We start from the raw sequence: 25,528 nt of genomic DNA on the forward strand, positions 1-25,528 counted from the left end.
GCAACCCACAGAACGGGAAACAATATTTGCAAATCAAATATTTGATAAGGGACTTGTGTATAGATTATATAATGGACTTTTCTAACTCAATAATAAGAAATATACCAGTTATAAAATGATCAAAGAATTTACTAGGCATTTCTCCAAAAAAGATTTACAAATGATGAATAAGTACATGAAAGAATGAACAACATCATTACTCATTAGGGAAATGCATATCAAAAGTACAGTAAGATACCATTTCATACCCACTTAAATGACTATAATAAAAAAGCCAGACAATAGCAATTGTTGGTAAGGATGTGAAGGAATTGGAATCTTTAAGCATTGCTGATGTGAATGTAAAATGATGCAGTCACTTTGTTCTTAAAAAAAATTAATTAATTAATTTTAAAAACTGCGTTGGGTCTTTGTTGCTGCACATGGGTTTCCTCTAGTTGCGGCTAGCGGGGGCTACTCTTCGTTGCGGTGCCCGGCTTCTCATTGCAGTGGCTTCTCTTGTTGCAGAGCACGGGGTCTAGGCTTGTGGGCTTCAGTAGTTGTGGCTCGCAGGCTCTAGAGCACAAGCTCAGTAGTTGTGGTGCATGGGCTTAGTTGCTCCGCGGCATGTGGGATCTTCCAGGACCAGGGCTCGAACCTGTGTCCCCTGCATTGGCAGGCAGATTCTCAACAACTGCGCCACCAGGGAAGTCCCTGATGCAGTCACTTTGGAAAGTAGTTTGACAGTTCTTCAAAATGTTAAACATGATTATCATATGATCCAGCAATTTCACCTAGAGCAATTCCAAGATAAATAAAAATATATAACAACACAAACTTTTATGAAAATGTTTGTAACAGCATTATTCATAAATGCCAAATAGTGGAAACAACCCAAATGTCCAACACATGCTGAATGGATAAACAAAATGGGTACATACATACAATGTATTCAGCAATAAAAAGGAATACATTACTGAGAGATGCTACAACATGTATGACTCTCCAAAATATTATGCTTGGTGAAAGAAAACAGTCACAAAAGACCACATATTGTACAAGTCAATTTATGTGAAATGCCCAGAATAGGTAAATTTATAGAGACAGAAGTAGATTAGTGATTGTCTAGGGCTGGGAAGATGAAGGAGAAATGGAGAGTGAGTGCTCATGGGTATGAGAGTTCTTGTTGATTAAATCTTCTAAATGATGTTGTTCTGATGAAAGTGTTCTAACATTAGATTATGGTGATGGTTACACAACTTTGTAGATGTACTAAAAACTATTGAATTGTATATTTTAAACAGGAGAATTTTGTGGTATATAAATTATACCTCAATAAAACGGTTTAAAAATCACAGTGGTTTAATACAACAAAAGTTTCTCACTCATGCTGCATATCCAGTGAAGGCTGGGAGAGGAGATTTGCTCATAGTGGATACTTTAAAACCCTGGTTGATGGAAGCACTACTTTCTCATATACTTCTATGATCACTAAGGTAGAATAAAAGGAATGTGGTGAATTGCCTTATTGGCCCTTAAGACCTCCACCTGGAAGTTATACACATCACTTCAACTCATGTTTCATTAGCCAAAAGAAGTCACATGGGGCTTCCCTGGTGGCACAGTGGCTGAGAATCTGCCTGCCAGTGCAGGGGACACGGGTTCGAGCCCTGGTCTGGGAAGATCCCACATGCCGCAGAGCAACTAGGCCCGTGAGCTACAATTACTGAGCCTGCGCGTCTGGAGCCTGTGCTCCGCAACGAAAGGCCGCGATAGTGAGAGGCCCGTGCACTGCGATGAAGAGTGGCCCCCGTTTGCTGCAACTAGAGAAAGCCCTCGCACAGAAACGAAGACCCAACACAGCCAAAAATATAAATAAATAAATTAATTAATTTAAAAAAAAAGTCACATGATCACACCCAACTTTAGAGAGGGTAATTTCAACTCAACTATATACCTAGGAGAAAAGAACTGGAATATTTGTGGAGTATCTTAATGAACACCACATTGGTCTTATCTTCTTTCCTAGGTTTTAGTTCCTGAGCACAGTAATACCATATTTCCTCACTGCCATAGTTCCCTTAAGTTCTTTTTTTTCTTTTTGAGTAAGATGGAGGTATTTACATGAGTAAGATTAAAAAGAACACACACATACAAACACACACACACACACCCCAGTTTAGAATAGTACTTGCTTCACAGTAAATGTTTCATAATTATGTGTCAGTAGAATAAATGAACATGAAATGCTTAAGCAACAGTGCAGAGCTATGCGTGATTAATAGCCCAATGTGTGGATTAAGGATGAGTACAGCAGGAGTTCGGAAAAGAGGAGATCAAAGTGAGTAGAGGTGGCAGATGCACAGTAATGGGTGTTCCCAATCGCTATCTCTGGTATCAGTACAGATGGATCACTCAGAACTGCTGCAGTGACCCAGATGGACGGTGTTATCTGTGTCACAGTTTGTTTTCTTCCCAGATATGGGTTGGGCAGGGCCCTGCGAGCTTAATTAGGGCAGTAAAGAATAGGATCCAAATCACTTAACCTTTCTGAATCTCATTTTACAAATCAAGATTGTCAAATGTAGCTGTGTAACACCTTAAAGCCCTGTGATTAAATATGCTATTAGTATTGTATGCAAAGTCTATCAGAGAGTAAAACAGTACTTCATGGGTATGGAGTTGTTGAATATGTCAAAGCTTTAATAGCCGTCTGGAGTTAAACCTGTGTTGTGCTGAATTTAGAGTTTTCACAGACATGCTTTAATGAAGACCCCCCTTCTTTCCAGAAATTCATTAAGCGGTTACACATACACTTGAGTCATTTTTACATCAGGAAGAGGTTACTAAATTAAAAGGATTGCTGAGAGTACTTTCAAGGCATTGCTAATTCTTTCAATGTATATGGACTTTCAAGCAAAAATTTAATGCTGTGTTGGCTAGAAGAAATCAAAATCTCTACTTCCTTCACATTCTTATTAGATATATATCTTAATTAATTTCAATTCTTAAGGAAAGGACCTTTTCCCTCAAGAAAGCTTTTTACATGTCCATTGTCAGTATTGGTTGTTTTTTTTTTTATACATTTATTTATTTTATTTATTTATTTTTGGTTGTGTTGGGTCTTCATTGCTGCACATGGGCTCTCTCTAGTTGCGGTGAATGGGGGCTACTTTTCGTTGTGCTGCACGGGCTTCTCATTGCCGTGGCTTCTCTTGTTGCGGAGCACGGGCTCTAGGCATGCAGGCTTCAGTAGTTGTGGCACGCGGGCTCAGTAGTTGTGGCTCGTGGGCTCTAGAGCACAGGCTCAGTAGTTGTGTCCCTGTGGCTTCCTGGACCAGGGCTCGAACCTGTGTCCCCTGCATTGGCAGGTGGATTCTTAACCACCGTGCCACCAGGGAAGCCCCCCGTATTGGTTATTACAGTGACCAAAATCACCTAATAGCAGCCACGCTCCACTACCTGGTTTGCAGACAACTCTAAACACAGAGAGAACAGTTAACTTACTCCTAGAAAATAGTCTCTATTTTTTAAATATTCAGTTAAAAGTTTTTTTTCTGTTAAAAATATTTCTTTCCTTCTACCACCAGAAGGGAACAGTAAAAATTTGAGTTAAGAAGTCAGGAAAACAACAACAACAACAACAAAACCACTTACCACTAGCACATGTAAATCTTAGTTGAATCTATTTTAAAATGAGAAAAAATAACTAAGAGATATGGGAGCAGATTTCAATTTCTGAAAACTCTTATGATTATGGAAAGAATAGGGAAATATGAATCATTTGGAAATAGGAATAGTGAAGAAGCTATAAGTTAAAATTTACACAGCCTACCTTAATAGTTAGGTTTTTGGAAAGATGTAGAATGTCTACTAGGAGTGAAAAGCAAAAACATTTTCTTACCATAACCATTTATTTGAGCTTTTTATTTGGAATTACACAGCACTTAGCACAGAGGAAGTTCTTAATACATGTTTCTAGAATGAATTGCCCATACCATTTCAAATGATCTTGGAATATATTCAAAATAAAAGACAAGTAGTTGCATCTAGCAACGGCACATATTAACACCAAGAAAGCCATATGTGGAACAGAATATTTTTAGTATTTTGCTAAGGGAACCACACTACAGTTAATTCTGCAAAAAGTAAATACCTTCACAGCCTAGAGTTGCAAGGACAATCACGAATAATACCACAGAAATATCCATAAAGGACTTCTCATGTAAACTGATAAATATGCTAACATCTATCTCTTGCCTATTTGCTTGTTGCATCGGTGGAGAAGTGGCAAAATCAGTCATGTGACACTTTGCACCTATTAGATAAACACAGTTTATTTCAGCAAGAATTTATTGAGCACCTACTACATTTTTGTACTGTGATGTCACCAAGGATATAGGCTTGAAGAGGAAGACTGATTGAAGAAGAACCTTGAGGAAAGACAGATAGAGGGAGGAAAAAAATGACATGAAAATTTTACTCAAAAAAAAAGAAGGAGCAGCAATTGATATTTACTTTATGCATCATTATTTTCTAATCCCCTTACTCCATCTGGCTCAAGACATGAGAATTATAGTAAATGAAGAAAGCTCTCCATCTTTTAAAAATGTAGATTAAGCACTTAATCTTGTGGGCAACGACACAGAGCACCAAGAAATTTCTCACGATTGAAATAATAAAAGCAGGATCCCATCTTTAGTTAAGTATAGCTGATACAGATTTTGAATGATCTCTACTGTATTAATAGATAGGTTTGCAAATATTTCCAAGGGTCTAGTGTTCCTCTTTGTTCTCAAGTGAGATGAAATACACTATGCAACTGGCATGACACTCACAAATTAGGAAGACAATTTGCCATGTATTATAAGTAAATTATACGGTAGATATTTGTTGTGTGTGCCACTCATCTTTGGTTCCTTGCTCTCCCACTCTGTGACCTACTTTCACATGGATGCAGTGCTAGCTCTGGCTGCCGTGTTCATATAACACTAAATCAGTACCTCCCCTTTTGATCAGTTCAAGGGTGGGCTTGTCAAAGTCCTTTCCCTGGGAATTTGGGTGTCTGGACCTGTAACAGGTAAATCCAGGAGGCATCAGTGGTCATGTTTCTTCCACGTGCACCAGAGAAGCAATGGAAGCTGGGTAAGACAGAGTCAGAGCAGGTCGAGGACTGCAGTAAGCACCAGAAGGAGAGAAAGAGCTGGAAAGCAAGAGAGAAGAGTGAGAGTGAGAGAGAGGGAAAGGCATGCAGCAGACACATAGACAAGAGGCAAGATGTAGAAAATGGGTCCAGACAGAGCTTGAATCTCCAAGTCACAGTTGAAGTCTGCCTGCATCCCAGTCTTTCCCTGCCATAGAAAGAGGAGAGAAACACTTCCTCTATAATGAAGTCCCCCTTGTTTGTCTAAATGCCTCAAGTGGTTTCTGTTGTTTGCAGCCTTGTAAATGTTATATATCCAAGCAATAATGTGGTTGTTTCTGGGCATTTATCTCCCCTTCTCTCTCTTGACCCAGGAGGGACTTTCTCCCTCTACCACCTCACATCAAAGTAGAAACAATGATTCAAACAAGTCTTCTACATAAGTGACAAGTAAGAAGCTTGCCTGAAGGTCCTTTTCTCTCCAAGTGGGGAATGATTAGATATTACTGTCCTTGGGGAGAGGGAGAGAGAAGCCAGAAACTTATCTGACACTAAATGGGAGAGGAAGGATGGTTTGGAGGGACAAGGGTGAAAACTTTCAGTCAGGAGGACCAAGAGTAGAGTGGAAGAACTAAGAGGTTGAACACTTCCCTGCCTGCTCACTCATCACCTGCCATTCAATAGTTCTGGGCCCTGGTAAGTTCTTTGATTAGAGAGTAAGAGATGTGGACTTCTTTATGGGGTTGGGTTAACACAATTGCCAATCATAAACCACAAACCACAATTTATAACATCATGGCTAGTTCTCCATTAGCAAGTGATTATCTAGATATTTCAAATAATTTAAAAGAAAGTAGTTAAGACTGAAAACTCTTGCCTGACTCATCACTCATCACAACATTCAGGTCAAGTTCTAAGACATAGGGATCTCAGTGGATGCCTGTCTGAGGACACACTTCTGTGTGAGGACATATTCGTTTGCAGGTATACTTAAAGTGGAGTCAGTTTAGCTAAATGTTAAAAGGAGACAATTAAAACAGAGGTTTACTTGAAGGGAAAAATATGCCATCCTTCTTTTAAAGCTAAGAAAACTCAGAGAGCTCAGATGTCACTGGGATAATTCAAGCCCAAATGGACCCCTCTTCCATTTGGATTACATTGGCTCTTGGGACTCGGTATTAACAAGCATTACCAAGCATATGGATGTTTTAGTTAATTCTGCTGTCTTTGTGTCTCTAAGAAACAGCCCTTTGATGAGCTATATGGTTTTTATGCCTGGCCTTGTTTGCTTCTCTCTGCTGTGCTAATCCAGGAAGAAATGACAGCTGAGGTCAGGCTCTTGCTAGACAGCAAGTCAACTGACTCTTGACTCTTGTTATCCACCCTATGTCCATAGCCACCTTTGTCGCATCTTTGTCCAGCTGACTTCCGGCCTGTCTGACATCTCCTTCTTCCCCATTCTCCCACTCAACTTCTTCCGAACTTCACAGCCCTGTACACTCTGATCACGTGCTCAACTCCCAGACTACTGATACCCTGCCTACACTAGCCATGAAGGACGCCATCTGCTTCAGGGGAAGTGGGAGTTCCCATCTGCTCAAACACATGACAGGGAACTCAATTAGGGTGCAAGGAAGTAGGGCGAAGAGAAGTCTGGAATGAGAAGAGTGTAGAAGGAATTAAGCCAGAAGCTTAGGGATTTGGCACGGTTCTAAGCACTGGGGATACCAAGATGAACATGAACCTCATTTTTCAGTAGTGCAAACAGAAAATAGACAGTTTGATGAATAGATAAATAAGATAATCTAGGTATTGATAATAACTATGATTTTGAAAAGAGGGTATGGTATAAAGAGTTTGGGAAGGGTGTCCAATTTAAATAAGGTGGTCAGGAAAGTCCCTCTGAGGAAGTGGCATTTGAGCTGAGACCTGAAAGATAAGAAGAATCCATCCAAGCAGTGATTTGGAGATAGAATATTACAGGTAGGGAAAACCACAGGGCAAGGGCTCTGAGTCAAAACAAACTTGCCTGTGTTAGAGAATCAGTTGGGTTGAGTAACAGTTAATGAGGGGAAGGATGATCCCCTAGATGCCTTGAAGGGAATCTAGGCAGAGACCAGATCCTATAGGGTCTTGCAGGCTGCCATAAGGTGTTTAGGCAGTTTTGGAGTGTCTTTAGCCTAGAAATAACATCATCAGATTTATGTTGTTAAAGCTCAACTGGAAATGGAAATGAGCTGTTGGAGGGCATGAGTGCAATCAGAGGGACTTCAGTTGGGCGGATGGCTTGGACTAGAAACGTTGAGTAATTTGCTCAAAGACATTCAGCTAATAAGTCAAGAATAAGTGTCAAGGGTTCCGTGGGAATAGAGGAGTTGAACAGAAACACATCATTCCCTCCCGAGCCTCTTCTTCGCCCTGACCTAGAATGTTGGCTGATATTCCAGCTCTGCTGAGAAACCAAGGAAGGGTGGATTTTGTCATTCTTTTTTGCAGTCTGGTGCCTTTGAACGTGGCTACCTTGGGGAGTTCTCTATTTTAAGTGTCCCTATGGAAGATATCAGAAACTAATTTTTCCAGCTTTCTTTGCAGTTATGGCATAAGCATGGGATCTATGTGCTGCTAACCGGACATTTATGTATAAGTTATAGATTTGGAAGGTGGTGATGAGGAGAAGTAGGCACTGAGAAGAGCCCATTGTGTGAAGGCAGCCCCAGAGATGTGTGGCTACCAGAACCAGGAGAGGAGGGGGCTCTGAAGGTGCATCCAGGGCTCATACCAGTGCTGTCAATGCCGGCTGTACTGGGAGTCTGTTGGGACCATGCTCTTGAGTACAGTGGACATTATATTTGGCCACAAAGCCTCCAAGCCTGGTTCTCCATCCGCCAAGCAATGTCAAAAGCTACCTAGAGTCCTTAATACATCCCTTTCCTGCTTAAATCAGTTGGTTCTTTTGGTTGACTACTTAAGAATCATGACTGATACCTCTGTTTGCCGATGAAATGCAATTGTGGGGTCGAAGGAGTCAGAGGAGAGAGACTCCTCATCAAGGTTAAAGGCCATGGTCTCAAAAGACTCTCTCCCATCCCAGCCTGCCTGCAGATTCTGCAAACTTTCCCACTTCCTATTATGGGATAGAACCTGAGATCTACTTAGCATGCCTAATGCATTAATTGTAAGAAAAAGCAAAGTGAAGTTTGTCAGTAGGCTACAAGCTTGGCAGACAACCTGACTGTTATAAAAGAGATTTCTCATCAAACAGGGCAAAGTGAAAAGCAGTAACCATAGTTTTGGGCTCTTTCACAGAAATCATTTTGCAAATAGTAGCGTTCACTCAGTACTTGGCTTCTCACCAATGTTACCAGAGAATGTGCCGTTTTTCACCCATCAGCAATATTTGTAGGCACTTTTCCCACTACAGTTGTAGATTACACTAAAAAAAAATGAGTAAAGAAAACCCTACCAACTACCCCTTGTGAGGAATTCTAGCGAAAAATAAGAGCTTGAAGTATGCCATGGGCTCCCAATTCCCAGTGCCCAGAATATTGCTCATTATAGATTACAAGGAAATAAAAAAGAAAAAAAATGGAGAAAGACTTTCAACAAGATTTTAAAATATGCTTTTTAATATTAATTTTAAATATTCATTATTTCTAAATAGATTTCTCTCAAGAGAAAAATTGAAAAGGTGTAATAAATCTGAATCTCAAATGCCAGTTATATCCTTTTAATGGGTTGCTTTCTCCTTGGGGTCCAAGTTCACTTTGATGATTAGCTAAGGCCTTAGGACATGATCTCCCTTAGGCACAAAAGGAAAAAGGAAACACATTTACCTCACTGATTATCATTGACTGAGGTCTTCCTCTTGGTGCCAGTTTTAAGAAGTAGTATACACTGTAGTCAAATTGCCATGTGCAAAGTCTTTCAGGAATTATGTCCATTTATCAGTGAGAACTATTTCTTTTACATATCTGGTTTCACAACTAGATTTTGAACAGAACTGAAGTCTCATCATTTTGTCTTCACTTTCCTTATTCTTCTACCTCAATTGTTAGCAGTGCTGTGGGTGCTGGCCTCACTGACTCAGCTGCCACTAGAAGCAAACCTGTGATATCATCTCCTTAGGAGGACCAGGGCAGGGAGAGAGATGGTCCTTTATGTGTGTATGAATAGCTTAATGTTGGATCCTCTAATGAACTTGTCTCCAAGGTGTACTTTCTTTCCATTTATGACACGCTTCCCAATGAATGAATTTGTTTATTAATTGATTATTAATTAGTTAATCATAGGGGTTGCTACAGACTGAATGTTTGTGTTTCCCCCAAGTTCAGATGTTGAAACCTAACCCCCAATGTGATGGCATTAGGAGTGGGGTCTTTGGGATGTGATTAGGTCATGAAGGTAGAACCCTCATGAATGAGATTAGTGCCCTTATAAAAAAGGCCCCAGAGAGCTCTCTTGCCCCTTCTGCCACCTGAGGACACAGCAAGAAGGTGGCCACCTATGAACCAAGAAGTGGTCTTTCACCAGATACTGAATCTGTTGGCACTTTGATCTTGAACTTCTCAGCCTCTGGAACCATAAGAAATAAATTTCTATTGATTATAAGCCACCCAGTCTATCATATTTTTGTTGTAGCAGCTACTACAGAGTAAGTGCATTGGAAGTTGGCCCCAAAAGTTTTATTAGCCAAGGTTTACGAAGGCAGTGCCTTTGAGCTAAGCCTTGAAAGATGAGAAGGATTTCAAAGGAAAGAGAAGGTCATTCTTTGAAGAGCAAAGGCAAGGAAGCAGAAATATTAGGGGACTGTTGGGGAACTTTATAGACGTACTAAGTTCTTATATAGAGCAAGATGTGGGCAAGGTGTAGAAAATCAGACTCAGAAGTTTGTGTTTGTTATGGTCTCCCCATTACCTGGCTCAGAGTAGTATTCCATAACTACTTTGCCAATGAATCGTGCTTTGTGTTAGGGGTTTGAGCTTTATTGTGAGGGCAGAGAGGAGTCCTTGAAAGTTATGAAAAACAATTTGGGAACTTTATTTGATGTGACAATATTCTAAGTGTTGTCTTTCTTCTTCTTCACAAACTTTATCTTCCCCATCACCACATCCCTTAACCCACCTTTTAAAATATTGCTATTACTTCTGAATTTGTAATCTGCATTTCAGTGGTGTTTGACTTTGCACCTGTTGTGACCTTAGAAGTGTGCACTGCCATTTACTTTGGTTGATATGCTGCTCTTCCAAAGTATTCTTTATCAGAAGATTGTAAACTCCTTGAAGATGAGCTCTGGAAAAACTCTTGAGGATACCTTTACGCAGTAAAGGCACTCCAATGTTTTTGACGAATGTCTGGGCTCACTTATGGTGACACCCTGGGGCCAGATACTTTTAGCTCAGAAAGATAGGACAGCAGGAAGTAGAACATAATTTCTCTTTCTGCTTCAGCCAATCAGATAAGACACACAAAGATAAGAATACCCAAGGTGGCTTGGAGTGCTGATGAGATGGTGTAACCAAGAATGCTATAAATTTTAGTTGAAGTTTAGATAGGTTTTGATGGCAGATAAACTTTATAAATGCAGTTTACACTTGGGCCCCATCTTCACTTCAATTCTGCAAGCAGATCTTCTTTCCAGACTAACGGCAGCTCTGTGTCAAACCAATCAGCAGAGATGTGAATTGAGTTACATGCTACAGTGATTTATTTCATTAACATTTGGTTAAGGGATCAAATGGTAAAACCATTTCTCAAGTTACTGTGGCCAGAATTTCCTATCTCAAGTTATATTGTTGGCAAAAACTTGAATATAAAAATCTTATAATGCAATCTATAGCAATAGTCATTGATTTTTACCTTGCATATGAAACAAGATTAGAAACTAATTAAAATCTGATACTATTAAAAATAACATTTATATAGAACTTAATTTAGTAAGCACTGTCACATATAGTCTCTTTTTTGTATCTTGCAATTACTCTGGTTGATGATATCAATTTTACAAGTGAAGAAATAGGCTCAGAGAGGTTAAGTGACTTACCCAAAGTAACCCAGCTTCTTCTTATTTGGGGCAGAATTAGGACTCAAACCCAGATCCATGTATCCTATATTCCCATGCTTGTCAGTCTGTGGTTCATTTCATCAATGGGAAATTATTCGTTAGGGCAATGTAACAGTTAATTTATAGAAGAAATCGATTTCGGTTTCTCTGTTTTGTGAAAGACAATACTGTGTACAGGAAAAGAAAAATCATAAAAGATGAAACATGAAAGGAAGTGTGGATGAAAGACGGACAAAAGGAAGAAAACAACTTGCAAAACAGATGGTGCCTTTTAAATAATGGGTGGTTGTCTCTTCTTTTCCACTTGACTTTGCTGTATGACACAGTGGGTGGGGGCTGACCTCTCTCAAGCCATTCTCACTATGCATATCAACTAAATTGACTAGCTGATGCTTTTCATCCACAGGCCAGTATGTTGAAAACCGTAAGTGTTGTTTGCGTTTACTATATCATTTTGTAGAGGTGAAAGATGGTATGGATGAAACTAAAAGTTAACTGGAGTGATTCTAGAACCATCTTTCTACTAAGCATACACCCCCAGAATGACTCCCAGAGACCTCCAGGGAGACCACTGGCAGGACATCTGGGAGAATAATCCAAGTGGTGTGTTCAGACTCATGCGTTGCCAATGCCCTTTCAGCCCTTAAGTTATACCTGTATAAAGACAAACACAGCCATTTCCACAGATACACTAAAAAAGAAACATATATATATATATTTTTCTGAATAAAAGAAGAGAAATGGAGCTGAATATCAGGCACCTGATAATAGTAATACTCTTCACTTTTGGTTGTTAGATGCCAGGCAGCCTGGATACTGATCCCCTCTCTGCCTAACTCTGACTGACTAGTCTGCCTCTAACTAATTAGCTCAAGTTTTCTAACTCTGCCTTCTCAACTGAAAAATGGGATGACAGTCTTTCATTAAACTCAAACTATAGTAGAGCAAGGTTTGAACGGATGATCAGGGAGCACTGAACATCTCCCGTCCTTGCTTGAGACTTCACATTAAGCCAGAATGGGAGCATGGATGAACACAGGGTTAGGAAAAAATCCAAGCTGGGAACGTGGGTCAGCAAGGACTTCCAGCCTCTTGAATAATAATCTTCTGAACTTCAACCTCCTCATTTATAAAATGAATACATGGGACTTATGGATCTTAACAGTGATTCCATCTTTAAAAAATGTTAGACTTTATGATATTATTATGTTGGATTTGTGTGCAATGACAATCTTCTAGCAATCTAGAAATCTTTGAAAGCTGTGATCCAGCATGATAGGTTTTGCAAATAAATGTAAACAAAGGTAGGGAGATAAAAATGTTTCTGTATGCACTCAAACACATACACACACGAATGAGTCTTTTTCATGTATATAAATAATAAAAACTTAAATGTCAGCCTTCATGCATCAAATATTTATTGCTTAAAAAATTCAGTGTTCCATGACTCGGAAATTATTAACATAGCTAAGAGTTTATGTTTGCATAGCTATTTTTAAAAGCACTTATTTTAATTTAGTATCTATTTACATTTTCAGTATTGTATGCCTATGATATGTAGATACACAGCACCAATATTATATGCTTCTTCTCAAGACAATTGAAGATGGAATTACCCATGACAAGATAACATGCTCATTACAGAGTTTTCTCCTATTTATCAGAGAGAGAAGGCATTGTATTTTTGGTAGCGAGCATCACTCCCTTCCCCCCTGCCAGAATACAATGACAAGAAAATGATTAATGAATGTGCGCCACATTACTGTCAGCAGGAATTCAGTCCCGGCATGGAGGAAGCCTGAATAATTGAAGGGAAGAGGTAATGGTGGTAACGTTAGTTATAATAGGTCAGAGAAGCTTCGTTCCCGGGCTTTGTGCCCAGTTTAAAGAATCGTTTACACATTTCGGAGTGTGGTTTTTTGTTTTTTTTGGGTTTTTTTGTTAATAGGTAAGCAACCCTTATGGCTCAGAATCATAGCACAGGGCTCCCAGTAAGTTTAGAAAGAGAGGCTGGACAGAATTGCACGTTCTCCTCATTACTGAAACCTTTCGTGATAACAGTTGCAGTAGAGGTTTTACCTAATGGGTGATAAATGACCACATTCCAGATGGGCGCCTTATCTCATTTATTACTGGCTTGGAAGTGAAACGCCACTGGAATAGGAATCAAAACTGTTGAATGGGTCTATACTTTGAATTTGCTTGGGATTTCTTCACATTATTTTATTTATTTATTACTTCATAACAGATAAGGAGATATTGCGTGGCTAATAAATTGGGGGCAGTGGTGAAGGGAATGTGAGGGAAATTCTTCACAGTAACTGACTAAAGCACTTTAACAGAACCTATCTATGCTATTGTAGGAAACCAAAAACAAACTGAACTGTAGTCTCAGAGGAGTGGGGGCAGATCAATCTGTGCAAAGGCAGCCAGAGAGGAAGGGACCAAGTTGTAATGACTGATAATGGGAAGTGGACATTAGGCAGCCTGAGATGAAGGACCCGCTTCACAACAGCCTGCTTGCATCCCTGCTTGCACATTTTGGGCCTTGTTAGCTACTTGGACCTGTGAGTAATGACCTTGCCTTCAACAGTAACTTGAATCTGAAAGAGATGGCTTATACCCATTCATCCACACACACTTTCACACACACACACACACACGAACTCTAAGAGTATAAGGAGGTGTCATGGGGCTATAAAAGTTGTTGATGCTGGGTTAAAATGAGATGAAACCACATGATGCCATTTAAAGCAAAACAAATGTAACCTTGGACCAAACAATATGTTACTGGCTGAATATGAAGGGAATGTGATCCCATAAAAGTCAGCAAAATTACAGATGCTTCTTTTGAAATAGATGTTTAAATAGTAGCCTTCAGTCTGATATTACCTTTAAAGGAGGAATTATTAAGAGAATTTTGTTATTTTTGTAATCTAAAAATTTATATTCAGTGTTTAATAATTTTAGGGAAAAATAGTCATCCTATTTATAATAAATAAAAATAGAAACTACGCAAGAGGTTAGAATTTTAGAAAATTTCATAAAAATCAAATCTAATGTAAAGTTTAATTTCACCAAAGATAAAAAAAATGAAACGGAAGAAATTCAGTGAGATAACAGATTTTAAAAAGTTGCAAGGTTTTTGCACAGCAAAGGAAACCATAAACAAGACGAAAAGACAACCCTCAGAACAGGAGAAAATATCTGCAAATGAAGCAACTGACAAAGGATTAATCTCCAAAATATACAAGCAGCTCATGCAGCTCAATATCAAAAAAACAAACAACTCAATCTAAAAATGGGCAGAAGACCTAAATAGACATTTCTCCAAAGAAGATATACAGATTGCCAACAAACACAGGAAAGGATGCTCAAAATCACTAATCATTAGAGAAATGCAAATCAAAACCACAATGAGGTATCACCTCAAACCAGTCAGAATGGCCACCATCAAAAAGTCTATAAACAATAAATGCTGGAGAGGGTGTGGAGAAAAGGGAACCCTCTTGCACTGTTGGTGGGAATGTAAATTGATACAGCCACTATGGAGAACAGTATGGAGGTTCCCTGAAAAACCAAAAAATAGAACTACCATATGACCCAGCAATCCCACTACTGGGCATATACCCTGAGAAAACCATAATTCAAAAAGAGTCATGTACCACAATGCTCATTGCAGCACTATTTACAATAGCCAGGACATGGAAGCAACCCAAGTGTCCATCGACAGATGAATGGATAAAGAAGATGTGGCACATATATACAATGGAATATTACTCAGCCATAAAAAGAAATGAAATTGAGTTATTTGTAGTGAGGTGGATGGACCTAGAGTCTGTCATACAAAGTGAGGTAAGTCAGAGAGAGAAAAACAAATACCATATGCTAACACATATATATGGAATCTAAAAAAAAAAAAAGTTTCTGAAGAACCTAGGGACAGGACAGGAATAAAGACACAGACATGGAGAGTGGACTTGAGGACACAGGGAGGGGGAGGGGTGGGCTGGGATGAGGTAAGAGAGTGGCATGGACATATATACACTACGAAATGTAGAATGGATGGCTGGTGGGAAGCAGCTGCATAGCACAGGGAGATCAGCTTAGTGCTTTGTGACCACCTAGAGGGGTGGGATAGGGATGGTGGGAGGGAGACGCAAGAGGGAGGGGATATGGGGATATGTGTATATGTTTGGCTGATTCACTTTGTTATACAGCAGAAGCTAACACACCATTGTAGAGCAATCATACTCCAATAAAGATGTTGAAAAAAAAAAAGTTGCTTTAGGGCTTCCCTGGTGGCACAGTGGTAAAGAATCCGCTTGCCAGTGCAGGGGACACAGGTTCGAGCCCTGGTCAGGGAAGATCCCACATGCCGCAGAGTAACTAAACCCGTGCACCACAACTACTGAGCCTGCGCTCTAGAGCCCACGAGCCACAACTACTGAGCTTGCGTGCCACAACTACTGAAGCCCGCGCACCTAGAGCCCATGCTGCGCAACAAGAGAAGCCACCGCAAGGAGAAGCCCACGTACCACAACGAAGAGTAACCCTCGCTCACCGCAACTAGAGAAAGCCCACGTGCAGCAACAAAGACCCAAAGCAGCCAAAAATAAATATAAATAAAATAGGTAAATTAAAAATATATATTTAAAAAAAAGTTGCCTTAGGGTTGAGATTAAGAAAGAGTTTGGCAATTTCATTTCAAAACCTAGGACTCATTTTAAATTTGAGATTCAAGTGATATGTTTGAGAAGTGAACATACCTTAGGTCTGTTTCTAATCCTTTAAGCTTTATATCCTATGTTACAATATTAAAAAATCAAACAAACGCAAAAGGAGCAACTTATAAAAGCTTGAGTGTTCTGTGTGGCTTGGAAAAAGTTTGCTTTTATTTTTCTCCCAAAGCCAAGAGATTTTAAAGTCTTAATCCAGCTTAAATACATAGAGGTTGGTATTTATAAATATAAGGTATAAATGAGAGGCAATTAATTTAACCTACCACCTTCCCATTTTTTTGTCTGTTATTAATATATTTTCAATTAAAACATTTTTAGATGTTCTCACCTCACTTGCTTACTGCAGACATAGCTGAAAACCATTTCTAATACATCTTAAAAGATGTCATTCATCACTACACCAAAACCAACCAGTATGTCCCCAAATGGAGGACAACTCTCTACCCATGGATGAGAAATGTCCTCCTAGAATAGGACTCCGGAAATATGCTTTACCTTTCCCTTCTGAGGACTATTCACTTCAACCTACCCAGAAAATACTGAAGCGTGTGAAGTTCCCTTTATAATCTTTAAGGTGGAAACTGGTAGTTAATGTGCAAAGTGTACAGTTCGTTCTCTGAAGCTGGACTCATTGAGTTCTAACTGGATGCCAAGCTCAATGTTATCTCTCAAATCCAGAATTCTTGTTCTTTATGTGATAAGCTCCAAACGGAAACCTCAATTTTGGTCAAAATCGTTCTGTCTATCGCCACTAGAACTTTACTGGGAGTTCTGTCATATGTTGAATTTTATCCCAAACCCCCTTCTCTTCCTTGGGTCTTGTGAGCTCACCATGTATCCCTCGGCAGTTAATGCCGTTGTAAACAGAAAATTTTCTGGAGACAATATGCCTGTATCCAAATCTGCCTCCATCACTTATAGCTATGGGACTTTGGGAAAATTTCTCCACGTTGGAGTGTCCTCATTGTTAGAGGAAGTGTGAACTAGTATAGCCACTTTGAAGAGCAATTTTGTATTATCTTGTGAAGTTGAATATTTGCATTCTCTACAAACTAGTGGGAGCTCAGTGATGTATATACTAAGAGACATGCACAAGAATGTTCACACATTTCATTCATGTTCCACAAACATGCCTTGAGATTTCAGATGGACAAATATTTAGCATGCTTTGTACCACCCTTCCCCCAACCCTAAACATCCATGGTAGACACCACTAATCGGTCCTGGCAGTCTTTCCTGTTGAGTCCTGGTTTAGCCTCACAATTCTTTTTCAACCCAGCTCCATAGGCAACCATCACCAATCAATCAAATTTTGAAAAGACACTTTCTACCTTCTTGGTCTTAGGACAGGTTGGGGCCTTGGAGCTGAGTGTACTTTTTAAAATATTTTGAATATACATAATGATAAACAGATTTCCAAAGGCTGATTTCCTGCCTCTTTGTATATTATCCTATCCTGTAAGACAGGCTAATTTCATTAACACTTGTTAGTTGTATTTTCCCTTACAGTTTAAGAAGTGAGTTATATAATGGTTTTAGGGTGAAAAATTATGCTCCCATCTCTTACGTTTTTAACTTCTTGTCCAAATGCTCAGATTTATTTTGCTTTTGTAATTCATACTGATCCATTACACAATGCAGCTAATTTTCAGCTGCCATTTAATTCTTCTATGGCATTTTCTTTTTAGATTATTGATACCACCTTTCTGCAAATTGCTTTGGCCTCTTTTGTATATAGCTATCAATAGAAAACAAAAGTCTAAGAGGATACAGGGATAGGTTATAGTAACATTCCATAGATCTACACATGGATTCCCAAAATGGGAGGAGAATTTGCCAAATCTGTAATTTCCTTCTCAAATGTTGATATATTATTCTGAGCCACAGCATATATTGAAGTTCTTTCCAACAAACAAGTTTAGAAGGAGAAGCACTGAGTCACTGAGCAATTGCTTTAAATTACTAAGGCAAGGAAACAAGAAAAAATATGGCTTCACATATAATGTGAGAATTTTCAATGTTTCCTAGGCTGATAGTATAGGCTTCTTATTTTTTGGATTTAGGAGACCCTGGTTAATAATGGATTACTATAGAAACAGTGTAGGTGGCCGAGTGTAAGTTTAGTTAAAAGATACCTTCCTAAAGAAGGAAAAGAAATCCTTACACCCTTTGATTGACTTTGTCACTGACACAAAGTTCCTCAACAAAATTTTCTTTCAATGAAACAAAGCAAGATTAATGCTTGGGAGACAAATTGAATTAAATTGACACCATTGGAGGCAGAGGTCATCTACATTTCACCCCCAGAATAATTCATTGGCAGCATTTTTGTTTTCAGTAAGGTCCAGACCCAAGCCTTAAACTGGATGAACTAAGGTGGCAGGTAAAGATGCCAGTTAGAAAGATCATTTCTTGAAGGTGCCTGCTCCTGTTTTTAGGAACCTGTACTATACTCCCCAAAGCTGCTTTTTAAGATGGATAGAGTATTTGACAATGAGGTTCACAAGCTTTGAGAAGTTCTTCGGTGGGTCTAAAAGCTGGGGGAAGAAGGAAAGCAGACTCCAGACCTGAATGACATTGCATAAGATTCTAAAATTGCAGAGCTCAAGGGCTCTAGAAACTAAGCTTCCTCCACCCATTCTGAAATGGAGCAATATTTGAAATGTTTGTAGAGATGATGAGTTTCTCTTATCCCTTGATACGCATGCTAGTGGTTCTGATAACACTTAATTTTAGTAATACTCTAAGGTGTAGCAGTTTTGACTGGTGAGAGACTAGAAGAGAAAGCGCAAAGAACTCAATTTTTTCAAATGCTGAAACTGAGACACTTAAGTATTAATCACCCTTCTAAAGTGAACACAATAAGGTAGGGTCATTACCCAGGATTCCTGACTGGGACTAATGGCTTACCTAACCAGGATACCCAATGTCATATCTTTGTCAATCTTCAATCTCTAAAGCTCTCTTTCTCCCTCTCCCCACCCCATAGCCCCTCTACCCCTAAAGAGGCAATTTTGCATAATGGCTAAGAGCATGGACCTGGGGATTAGTGTGTCTGGCTCTTCCATTCCCTAGCACTGTGACTGAAGGCATATTCTTTGCTATCTTGTTGCTGGAGTTTCTCATCTACAAGATGGGGTTAATAACAGTACCTACTTCAACGCATTGCTGAGAAGACTAAATGGGTAATTATAGGTAAAATGCCTGGCAGAGTCAGGCCCTCAATACACGTTCGATACTAGAATCTATCTCCGTAGCTTCCTCTGGGAAGAATTCCTTGCTTTCCTTCCTTTTGACTTTTTGTTCACAGTTACCATCAACTCTTTCTCCTTTTTGACCCCCTCATCTCAGTCTTGGTTAGGTACCCCTCTCTCTGGACCTTCTCTGCATGACTTCATTGTAACTCCTGGTCTGTAATTGTTTATTGGCCTGCTGATAAGCAGATAACTTTGGACAGGGAGGTTGCAGCCTGTTGATAACGAGATCACCCAGAGCTGTTGGAAGGGATGAGAACGGAGGCAAGAAGACAGGTAAGGAGACAATTGCAGCTGTCCAGATGAAGGCAGAGGGAGAGGAGCTAAATTAGAGGCAGAATCCATTGAATCTGGTTGTCAAGGATGTGAAGGAGGAAGGACTCAAGGATGACTTCTGCATTTTTGACATAGACAGTTGGGTCTGGAGATAGGGATGTGGAGGTCAAAGCCGTGCTGGGAGTAACTGAAGTTAACGGGTGTAGGTAAGACTGCCCAGGGAGCAGTAATATGCACAGGACAAAGAGAAGAGGGTCAGGGCAGATCTCTGAGAAGTACCAACATTTAGGGGTTGGGCAGAGTAAGAAGAGTGTAAAGAAACTTCGGAGAAGAGCCTAAGGCAGAAAGTGATGAGACCTGAGAGAGACCGGCATCACTGAACTGTGAGCTGTACTAGATCAAGGAGTTAGATTTTAAAATTATACTTTACAAGATTTTGAAGAAAACAGAAAGGAATATTTATTAAACCTCTACAGAGGGCCTAAATTTCTAAGTTTAGAAATGCCCACGCCCCGCCCCGTGCCAAAAAAAAAAAGAAAGAAAAAATCACATTGGAATAAAGAGATTTACATAAATGTAGAACTAAAATATTAAACATTAAAGCAATCAAAGCCAAAAGGCAAGCATGAAAAGGAGGAAAACATTAGTAAGTGTTTATGGTGAGGAAAATACCATCTTTAGAAAAAGAGCTTGTATAAGTTGTTAAGGAAATATCACTAAGAATGGGATGGATCAATGGGTAAAGGATGTGATGGGAATATTCACAAAATATTCTCACCACAAAGAAGAAATGATAATTGTTAAACATGATTTGAGGTGTTAGTTAAGGCTAATGTGGTAGTCATATTGCAGTATGTAAGTGTATCAAATCAGCATGTTGTACACTCTAAACTTACACAATATTAATGTCAATTATATCTCAATTTTAAAAAAGGAGCAAATACAACTAATAAGCATACAGTATGCTAACACATATATATGGAATCTAAGGAAAAAAAAAAAAAGGCCATGAAGAACCTAGTGGCAAGACGGGAATAAAGACACAGACCTACTAGAGAATGGACTTGAGGATATGGGGAGGGGGAGGGGTGAGATGTGACAGGGTGAGAGAGTGTCATGGATATATATACACTACCAAATGTAAAATAGATAGCTAGTGGGAAGCAGCCGCATAGCACAGGGAAATGAGCTCGGTGCTTTGTGACCACCTAGAGGGGTGGGATGGGGAGGGTGGGAGGGAGGGAGATGCAAGAGGGAAGAGATATGGGAACATATGTATATGTATAACTGATACACTTTGTTATAAAGCAGAAACTAACACACCATTGTAAAGCAATTATACTTCAATAAAGATGTTTAAAAAAAAAAAGGAGCAAATACAACTAATAAGCATACAGAAAAATGTTTACCTTCACTAATAGCAAAGAAATGTATTTTAGAATAAAGAGGCATTATTTTCCTCTTATTAATTAGTAAAAAAAATTTAAATAATAATATAACAATTGTAACAAATGTTTGTTGAAACCAGCATTCCTAATGATTGTTGGTGACACTATATACTAACATAGACTTTTGGCAAAAATATCTGTTGGGATGAATCTGGAATCACAAATTGTTCTTGTACAAAGTTTTGCTAGTGTCTCCTAAAAATATCAAAAAGATAGAATACATACATAAAGTAATTTTGTTAAATCACAGAATCATAAGTAATTATGAAAAGTTAGAATTTACCAATAAGGTTTGTTAAATAGTAAGTGTGGCCTATAATGAAGCTGTTTTAAATAAAGGTTATAAAGATCATGTAACAACCCCTTAAAATGATTATGATATAATGTTTATGAATTAAAAACAGGATCTATATTTATACAAACACTGAATATAGTTATATAGAATATGAATATTAGAAAACTAGAAATCACTTACACTAAAATGTTGACAATGTTTGCCTTAGCGTGGTTGCGTTAAGCATGATATTTCTTCCTCTGTTTCTCACTGTTCTTGCTTTCTTGTTAGATTGCTTATATAACTAAAGTGAATATAAATATAAATTGAATAGTTATTGGATCTTTATTTTTCTCTTTTTCAGGCTAAATTAAATCATATTGTTCAGTCTCTGATGAGATGTGCTTTTTTTATTATAAAAACTATCTTGATGAAAGTTATCTGGAGACTGTGATACAGAGTGAAGTAAGTCAGAAAGAAAAATACAAATATCATATATTAATGCATATATGTGGAGCCTAGAAAAATGGTACAGATGAACCAGTTTGCAGCTCAGAAATAGAGACACAGATGTAGAGAACAAATGTATGGACACCAAGGGGGGAAAGTGGCAGGGGGAGGGGTGGTGGTGTGATGAATTGGGAGATTGGGATTGACATGTATACACTGATGTGTATAAAATGGATGACTAATAAGAACCTGCTCTATAAAAAAATAAATAAAATAAAATTCAAAAATTCAAAAAAAGAGAAAGTTATCTGCAAGTCAAGTAAAATAATTTTGATGCTAATATTTGTTATCAAATGACAGTTTCGTTAATGACTCTAAAAAAGTGACGCATTGTTGATGGCATCTAATGGTGATGTTGGTGATCATTATGATTACAGTGATGATGATACAGTAAACTTAGGTGAAAGTTTAACATTTTCAAAGTTCTTTTTTACTGTTACCTTATTTGATCCTTAAGGTAGTTCTATGAGATCAGCAAAACTGCTATCATCATGTAAAGAGGACTGTGTGTGACTGTGTGTGGCTTTGGACTCTAGAGATGTCACTTTCTTCATCTAAAAATGAAGATAACAATACGTCCTTCAGCATTTTGTATATGTAAGGTAAATCACCTGGTATTGAACCTATAGGTAATTGTCATTCAATATACCTCGAGTCCACTTCTCTAAATGAAAGTATGTCCCTAAAAGGGTCACTGATCAACCAAGTTGAATATAAACTGTGTTGTTACAGCCTCGCAAATGAATAAGCATCATTCATCTGGAGGTTTAATTTGGGTCAGAATTCCTGGACCACCTCCTTGCAGGTTCTCAGCACTCCCCTTGGGAGTTCCATGAAGTGAATCAAGATAATCCACTATTGAGAAAGATGCTTTTACGTTGTTTGCAGAAATGTCAACCAAAAGCACTGGAAGATTCATTCTCAATGTTAAGTCTCTCCGCTGCCTCTTACACATTCTCCTTAAACCTTTGGCCCTGGCTATCACTCATTTATACCAGCATAATATGATATTCAACGTATCACACTATTTTATTTTTGGTATTTTGGATTTATGGAACAATGTCTCATAACCCTCCTCAAAGAGGTCTATGGCTCTTGGGTGCTCTGCCTCCTGAACTTATATGGGAACCAATGGTCTAGGCCAGTGTTTTCAGAATGTACAATGTATTTTAGTAAAGATTAAATTTTTGCAAGGGTGAAGATAACTTCCAATTTCTTTCAAATACCAAATCCTAAGCAAAGACATGGGAATACTCCTTGCTTGAAGTATATGTCAGGAGCTTTTTGATGATGAAGAAAACATAAATGAACGCATCTTGGAAACTATAAAGCCTATATATGCGCAAGGCATTATTGCACTTTTTTTGCTGATGTGTTTTATTATTTTGTTCTTTAGTTTCTGTATCTATGTGTTTCATCTCCTTAACAGAACTATAAACCCATCAAAGGTAGTGCTTATAGCTGCACCCGCTGGAAACCTTCATGGTGCTGAGTAGTTTTATGCAGAAGTGTAAGCACCTGGAAAGCTAAGACTTGCTTTCCTATCTTGGTTTCACTACCTTTTTGAACGTGTGGCCAAGGGCAAGTTACTCAAGTTACCTTACTGCTCTAGGTCTCAGTTTCCTTATCTACAAAATACTATCAAACTCAGGATTTCTGTACAGATTAAATGTGAGAAGGTACCTGTCAGGTGGGTGTCATTTAGTAAACGTTAGATTTCTTATTTTTTCAAAACTTATTGGAAAAAAAACACCTAACAACTTCTATTTAGTTGGATTTACTACACCTGAACTTACTGCATTGCATATTCACTCTATTCAAATGACAATAACTTCTCAGCCGATGGATGTTGCATTACTGAATTGCTGCTGTTACTTCAAGGCCATGTTTAATGAATCACAGGAGACTTTTGCCTATGGTTTCACAGAAATTAAAGAGCCTTTATCTTCCAGGTCTAAAATCAGGGAAATGTGTCCCTTGAGATTAATAACATGTGGTCATTAGCAAGCCCGTACCCCAACCTGAGGCCTGGTTCGTAGGTGTTACAGGTGAGCACTCCTGGGCTTGTTACGAATTCCATGAGTCATTTGGTTTATTCCTTCATTGATAACGCTAAATTACCCTGCACAATAAGGCATCTGTTCAGAATAAGAATAAGATTCTGACAGGCTCTGGACATTTGACCAGCTCTCCATATCTAGACAGAGGCTGTCAGGGAGCATGAACAGACAGTGAGCCAAGACTTCCCTGAAATCTAATTCATCAAATGTTATTTTTACATGATGTAATTCAACAATCTGTTTTCTTTTCTATGGGCTCTCTGACTCCACCTCTTTCTCCTCTAAAACACTTCAGGTCTGACTTGCTGACTTTGGACTATTTTAACCTAATTCTTGAGTTGGTATAGTGTTAACTGAAAAGCCTACACCTTCCCAATTTTTCCTTCACCTAAGTTTGAAATTCCTGACATTCAAGGCATATCTTCACATCAGCATTTATGACGCAATGTTTCTGTTCTCTTCGAATACTCTTACGGTACTGGTGCTGGTGAGTTTGTGGGTGGGGAGAGTCCTGTTCATGACATTTTGAGACTGAAGACTCATTCTTGACAATTTGAAAAAACTTAATAAAGCATTTCAATTATTTTCTGTGCTCCAGCCAGTTTTCTTTGAATATTACTGGAACAGAAAGTCCACTAGAACATAGGTTTCACAGGGGCAGACATTTGCGTGTGTATTTTGTTCACTGTGCAGAACAGGACCTGTCACATGTTAGGCATGTGATGGATAATTATTGAAGGAACAGGGTCTAAAAATAAAAGAGAGCAGTGAGGCTTCTTTAACATACTGTTTATTCCATTTTCATTTATTCTTGTCCTGCTGCACTTTTCTTTACCTGGAAATAGAATTTAAAAAGGTGTATAAAGAAGAGGAGACTGGAAATTTGTATCTCTTAATCCCCTTCACCTAATCTGCTCATCCTTCCACTGCCCCCCTTCTGGTAACCACCCATTTGTTCTCTGTATCTATGAGTCTGTTTGTTTTGTTTTTTATATTCCACATATAAGTGAGGTCATATGGTATTTGTCTTTCTCTGTCTGATTTATTTCACTTTGTATAATACCCTCTAGACCCATCCATGTTGTCACAAATGGCAAGATTTCAATTTTTTATGGCTGAGTAATATTCCATTATATATACATATACTACATCTTTTTAATTTATTCATCTATTTATGGGTGCTTGAGTTGCTTCCATACCTTGGCTATTGTAAATAATGCTGCAGTGAACACTGGGGTGCATATATCTTTTCGAATTTGTGTTTTTTGTTTTCTTCGGTTAAAAACCTAGAAGTGGAATTGCTGGATCAAATAGTAGTTCTTTTTTTAAGTTTTTGAGGAACCTTCATACTGTTTTCCATAGCAGTTGCACACATTTATAATCCTATCAGCAGTGTACAAAGTCTCCACATCCTTGCCAACACTTGTTATTTGTCGTCTTTTAAATAAGCCACAGGGAAGTAATATACAGCATAAGAAATATGCTCAATAATATTGTAATAACTTTGTGTGGGGCAGATGATTACTGGCTTATCATAGTGATCATTTCATATTATGTGTAAAAGTCAAATCACTGGGTAGTATACCTGAAACTAACATAACATTGTACATCAACTACATTTCAATTTAAAAAAAAAGAAGAGGAGAGAGAGAAGGCATTGGACCTCTTCTTTGTGCTCTTGGCTTGAAGCTTGGACCCTCCTCTGCAGATGGTATGGTAAGTTGAAAGAGCACATAGGGGTTCACAGGAAGGGCTGCTTTGCATGGGATACTAAGAGGAAG

General features: G+C 38.6%; 1 long non-coding RNA gene across 1 annotated transcript; it reads left to right on the forward strand.

The window, feature by feature from the left end:
* Positions 1–380: 380 nt before the first annotated feature.
* On the forward strand, positions 381–15,446 carry LOC309662154. Its single transcript, XR_014264544.1, has 2 exons — positions 381–5,059; positions 5,145–15,446. It is a non-coding gene; the product is annotated as an uncharacterized lncRNA (long non-coding RNA).
* Positions 15,447–25,528: the final 10,082 nt, after the last annotated feature.

Source organism: Balaenoptera physalus (genome assembly GCF_965194825.1).
Source record: "Balaenoptera physalus genome assembly, chromosome: 5".
NCBI classification, from domain to species: Eukaryota; Metazoa; Chordata; class Mammalia; order Artiodactyla; family Balaenopteridae; genus Balaenoptera; species Balaenoptera physalus.